This window comes from Cryptomeria japonica, chromosome 5 (assembly GCF_030272615.1).
Source record: "Cryptomeria japonica chromosome 5, Sugi_1.0, whole genome shotgun sequence".
Taxonomy (NCBI): Eukaryota; Viridiplantae; Streptophyta; class Pinopsida; order Cupressales; family Cupressaceae; genus Cryptomeria; species Cryptomeria japonica.
Genome location: NC_081409.1, coordinates 382361694 through 382368120, shown reverse-complemented (window position 1 = coordinate 382368120; position 6427 = coordinate 382361694).

Genomic DNA, 6427 nt, shown 5'->3' with positions numbered 1-6427 from the left:
TGTATTAGTCCCTAATAGTGTTTAGATGTGAGTTGTTCCATGGTTTTTTGGAATATTTTGTATTGTATAATTTATTTATTCGAGGCTTTCTCATTGTAAAGGAAAATGAGCATATATTTCTTTTAAAAAATATTATAAAAATGTATAGAAATTTAATAAAAATATTTAATATTTAATTTTTAAATATTTTAAAGATTAAAATATATTTTTTAGAATAAAATTGAGTTTAAATATGGACTTTAATAAATAATTTAAAATTTGATTCAAGATAATTTCAAATATTATTTGAAAAATATATAATTATTTTATTCTATTTTTTTATTTTTTAAAGAAGATTTTTTTTTTTTCTATTTAAAATCTGAAAAATCTTTATTCTCTATTTTTAATTTTTATTTTATTTTATAAAACAAAGTAAGTTGTATTTAATATTTTTGGATTTCTATGTACACTTCTTCGCATCTCATAGAATGTCTCTCAACATTACCAATAAACTCTACTTAAGTTTAATTTAGGTTAATCTATATATAAGTATAGTCAATTTAGATTAAGTAAAAAAATAGAATTTGAAATATTTTATTAGTTATAAAAAGTGGTAACTTTGTAAATAAAATAATTGTATTAATTTATATAATCACATAATGTAATAAGTTTGATATAGATTTAAATTAAATATGTCTTGGGATCTAAAGTAGCATATGTTAAATGAATGATCACTTTGGAATCATACAATTTTGTTAAAATTGTAGAAAGATGAATTTGTGGGTCAAGTATGAATTCCTAACTACAAAATTGGCCTAGACCTATGGTCTTGTCTTTTGTAATTTGCAAATGATCACTTTGGAATCATACAATTTTGTTAAAATTGTAGAAAGATGAATTTGTGGATAAGTATGAATTCCTAACTACAAAATTGTCCTAGACCTATGGTCTTGTCTTTTGTAATTTGCAAACTTCTTGACTTGACTTTCCTTTATGTATCTTGACTTTTTTTGTGCTTCATGATATTTGTTAACCACTGGTATGTATAAATACCTTTGTGTAATAATTAATGTATCAAAAGAAGACATGTTATCTTAGATCAACTCTTGAAAATATATATGAATAATCCAAAACAATACTTTTCGGTTGTGAAAATGCTCCTAGAATGTTTATATAGAGCTAGATTCATTTTACAACACAAATTAAAGGGCTTAAAGGAGGATGATTGAAGAATGCTTGATTCTCTCATCAATGTTAGAACAAATGTGATGCATTCCTCTAAATACAATGACATAGCAAGACATTGTGTAGATAGGTATTTAGTCAACCTTGGGTAAGAAGGGTAAAGGTGGGAAGTTTGTCAAATTTGAACTTAATATTTTAAATTGAGGTGGGATGAATATGTACACCCCAGATTTAACTCACTACTATTGTTTATAAATAAAAAATGATGGGCATGTATGTGTCTTGTGTATGGACAAGTCTCTTTTGTTCATGCGATAAAAGCAAGTGAAGCAATACAATGTTTGTAAGACAACCTTCTTCATGAAGAAGAAGTGTCATATGGGTAGCAACGATTCTTTCTTTTTGTAAAGGTGTGGTTGTGATGTTCTAATGGGTCTTTGTGGTCTTATATATGATGTCTAATTATTAATGAGCACTATATAAGAAGATATTAAGACAATGTGTTTCGATTTCAAATGATGCCTTGAGGTGTGCTAACTTGACAACTAATTGCCAATCATTTTCTTATTAAGATTCTTGTATGTCTTGGTCTTGTTGTTCTTTGATGAGTTTGAATGGAGGTGATTTTTCTATGTAACCTCTATCCAATTATCTTCAATCCTAGGACATGTGAACGTGAATGATAAATGCAATTGAAAGGGACAAAATAATAATAGAGATATCCTTGGTATATGGGCTTGAGTATTTTTTATTAATTGTGGTTTGTTAAAAGTTTGTGCTTTTTTATTTGTATTTAGTTGAATGTTGACTTGCTTGTATTTTAGTGTATGGTTGCTAAAATAGTTTCAAAGTGCACTTTTCTTGCATGAAAGAGGTTCTAAGTGTTGTGGTGTTTCCTGTTTTCTAATGAACAAATTGCCTACCAAAATAAGAATAATAAATTAAACTATGTCAAAATAAATCATACAAAATAAAATGAGACAAATCTAATCGATGTTTTTTCTAGCTATATGTTCTTTCAATATGCAAACAACTAATAATTTTCTAATAGTGAATGATAAAATCTATAAGAGCACAACTACATTTTTATATGTTTCTACAACAATTCAATCAAACTAATGTGCATGCTAACATGAAAATAAATCACTTCTACTTCTCTTTTGTTTTGCTTATGAATCAACTAGAACTAATGATTTCAAACACACATAAATCAATGAATTAATTTGAATGCTTTTTTGAACTTTCTTTTGTTCAAAATACATTTTTTACATAATAAAATAAACTATACAACTTTTAAATTTTTTAATGAAATTGATAAGTAAATATTTTTCCATCTTGTTTTGTTTAGTATCTTGGTCAATTTGGTAGTCAATGCCTAGTTATTGGTGATTTTTTTTAGTTTTTAAACAAGCGTATTATTACTATAAAACAAATATGTATAAAACTGCACTAACATAATAAATTCAACTATTTCCCAAAATTGAAGGTGCTACAATAGAATGCTATAGAGCTAGATAAGTCTATGAGAGTTATTAAATTTAATTATAACCATTCTATTATGAAACTAGTTTAATTTGTTCTAATTAAAATATTTTAAATAAAAGAAATCCCCACACCTCGAGATTGATGAAGTGAGATGTTGGAGATTAATGGTGTTGTAGCAATAGTGTCCTCAAATACCCAACTTTGCCTTCTTTATCTTTTTTCTTATTTATTGGGAGTCTTCATTTGATGGTGGGGAGAAAATATAAGAAAAGTAATGTAAAGGGTAACAAAGCTAAGAAGATACTACTACGAGGTGAATTTTGAAGCTATATTGGTGGTTGAACAAAGATCTTGGAGGTTGTATAGTAAATGGAAGTTGCAATAATGTTGTTAGAGAAGTTTCTAACTTAAAATTAGATTGTACTTAACTCTATAAGGATGACCAAGATAAAGAAGTTGTAATCGGTGCTAAAATAGGAGCTTACATTAAAAAAGATAAAATTGGCAAGGAGAAAAGACCCCTAAAATAATAAAAATACATTTATTAATTATCATGAATCCATGATTTGTAAAAGTGAAATGGAGATAAACAATTATGGGAGTAGTTTGAGACCAAGTAAACAAGGGTTCAACCACCAAAAATAAGATCATGTGAAAGATTATGTGCACTGTGTTGACTTGAATTTCATCTTCAGAATACTACCTGCAGTATATTAGTTTCACAAAATACAAAGGAAATGCTACAAGAAATCCAAACTCAACCAATGAAACTACATGAAATGAATATTAAAATAAAAACTATTATTACCTTCATGATTTAAGTCGCATTGTGTCCTAACTCCATTGTTTTTGGTTGCAGATGATTTGCTCTTAGACAAGCACTGGTAGCTTCCAAGATGGCATATGAAGAATGGACTGATAACTGATAGTTAACTGATACTATGATATGCAATGCAAATGATTCAAAGCTAAATGATTATGCTAAATGAGAAATGCTAAATTGCTAAATTGCTTCAAGATAAAAACTCATGGATGCATAAGTTTACTCAAATTGTTAACTTGAAGACTAACTCTTTCTCAACTCAAACTCCTACTTTTATAAACTTTGAGAGGATAAGATGATGTGTCTGAGATCAACAATCATGATCATATCTGCGAATTTAGACAGCTATGAACAAAGGTGAAGGTTGAGAGAAAGGGGGAAGGAGAAGACAAGTGTCACTCATCTCACCTTGACTAGGTTGCAGACTGAAGGAATCTAAGGATGGTTGGAGAAGATTTAGGCATGAGAGGACAAGTGGACTCAAGTCCTTCCTAAAATATAGGGATGTTGGAGAGAATATAGAAGAAGGTTAGGAAATATGTGTACGTACACAATATTTCATTTACTTTAGAAGTTGGAGATAAGTGGCTAATAAATATTTTATTTATTTTAATTTTGTTGAATTAATCTAGCCACGTGATGGATGAGTTGGCAAAGGAAATATGAAGTGGAGATGGAAGGATGAGTTGGAAAAGGGGTTAAATAATTTAAGAAATTATTTATTTAATGAGACTACAGGATAGAAGAATAACCATTAAATATTAGATATTTAATTGATTGATTAGAATAAAAGGATATAACGAATTAATTAATAAAATATTTCAATTAAATTAATTAATAGAAGGACATGAAATGAATTAAATAAATTAATCTTTTCAAATTAACTATTTAATAGAAGAATAATTATTAAATAAATATAAAATATTTATTTAATTGCTCATAGCCATTTTTATGTGTATACATTTTGCCCCTCTTTGAAATGGTGTTGAGACAACATTGTTTCAAAGATTAAATCAAGTCTCGATAATGCGCCTGATGGAGATAAAAATCCTGATTGTGTGCCCCCTCGGGAGATCGATCGTGAAATTGTTGAAAAAAAATTCGATTGAGTGATTGATCTCATGATAATTGAAAAGGTCCTTCAATTAAATTATTTGTGAAAAATAAATAAAATTGCCCCACTTAAAAGCATTAATTACCCTTTCAAATGATAATTATAAAATTAACCTAGGTTAATTTTATCCTCATTTGCATCCTTGTCAGCTTGTGGAGTGAAAAGAATTGTCTTGTTGAGCTGGCAAAATGGTAATCTCATTCGAGAACCATCGATTTGAGCGTGTATGATGGTATCAACGACCTCCTGATTATGGTTATCCGGTATGTACCTTATCCCAAGCTTGTTTGCAACTTTTCGTATCAATTTCCTTGCTTTTTAGCATGTTTTATGGTTATTTTTTTAATGTCCTAATTTTTGATTTTGCGTGTTAGCACTTTTGCTCCACAGGTTCATGCATTTGCTTTTTAGGTTCTCGTGTTTGTTAATTTAGCGCATTTGAATGTTTGGTTACCGCATTTGTTTAGACTGTTAGCGCTTTTAAAGATATCTCGCTTTTGATCCATGTGTTCGCGCATATGTGAAAAAGGTTAGCGCTTTTGAATGATTTAATCCTTTTGACTTGTCGGTTAGCGCATATGTTGATAAGGTTAGCGCTTTTGAAAGATTTAGCGCATGTGGTCAATAGAATAGCGCTTTTGTCTTGAATAATAGTGCATTTGCTTTAGATGAATTTGTTTGATTTTATCCATGTTAAAATTCATTGAGATGATTTGATTTAGGCATTTTGATGCGCAAATGTGATAGATAGGTATTCAATTGATGTCTTCATTGATAGAAATTTTGATAATGTTGATTGATAGGATAAACGATTGATTGATTTGATTGGTAGATTAGCTCTAAGATACCGATTCAGTGTCTGATGAAGAGCATAAAAGAGTTTGAGTGAACTCATTGATTGATAGAAAACCATGATTGGTAGTTTTAGGTTGATTTTGATAGCCTGATTTGCTTGGTTGAAAAGATTTAATCGATTGTTGATGTGATTGATAGATTAGCGATCTCTTTGATTTGATAGATAGATGATTGATAGAGATTAAATTCTCTTGTTCAACAGGAGAAATTTGATGTTCTCCATTGTCGGGAGAAATTCCCGGCCATGGGCCATTTAGTGCCAGAGCTTACACAGGCAGAGATTAGACATATAGATGCCTATAGATTATGCCATTTGTTATACATGTCTGATATTACCCATAATAGGGGATTGTTGACTACCTTAGCAGAGAGATGGCATAGCAAGCATAAGACTTTCCACCTTCCCACTAGTGAGATTAGTGTGACACTCGAGGATGTCTACAAGATTATTCACATCCTCGTGACTGGTGAGTTAGTCCAGTATGATTTTTAGGATCTTGGAGGGATAGAGGCTTGCAGAGCCATATTTGGTGATGAGAGCATTTCCAGAGGAGAGATCCGATGGGAGGATATGATCATGTACTACGAGACTCTCCCAGTGATTCTTGCAGGTTTGATTGGCAGATTCATCTGTCCAGACAAGAGATCTCGAGGTTTCATTGTTGGTTGGGGTGAGATTCTACAGAGCATGATGCGGCATCGGACTCGATATGCATGGGGTGTTTGCATGCTTGCTCATTTGTATCATGATCTTCATCAGGTTGTTTTTTATGACAGTGCTAGTCCGTATACAGGATGCACCCTTTTAAAGATCTGGTGTTGGGAGCACATTGCTATTACTCGGCCTATCCATCATAGAGTTCGTGGTGAGAGGCAGCCATGTGTCTATTTATATGCAGGTATCCTTACTCAACATAAGTTGGGTAAGATGGAGTATTGGCATTGGGTTCTGGATTCACTATCCATAGCATCATTTGGAGACCCTA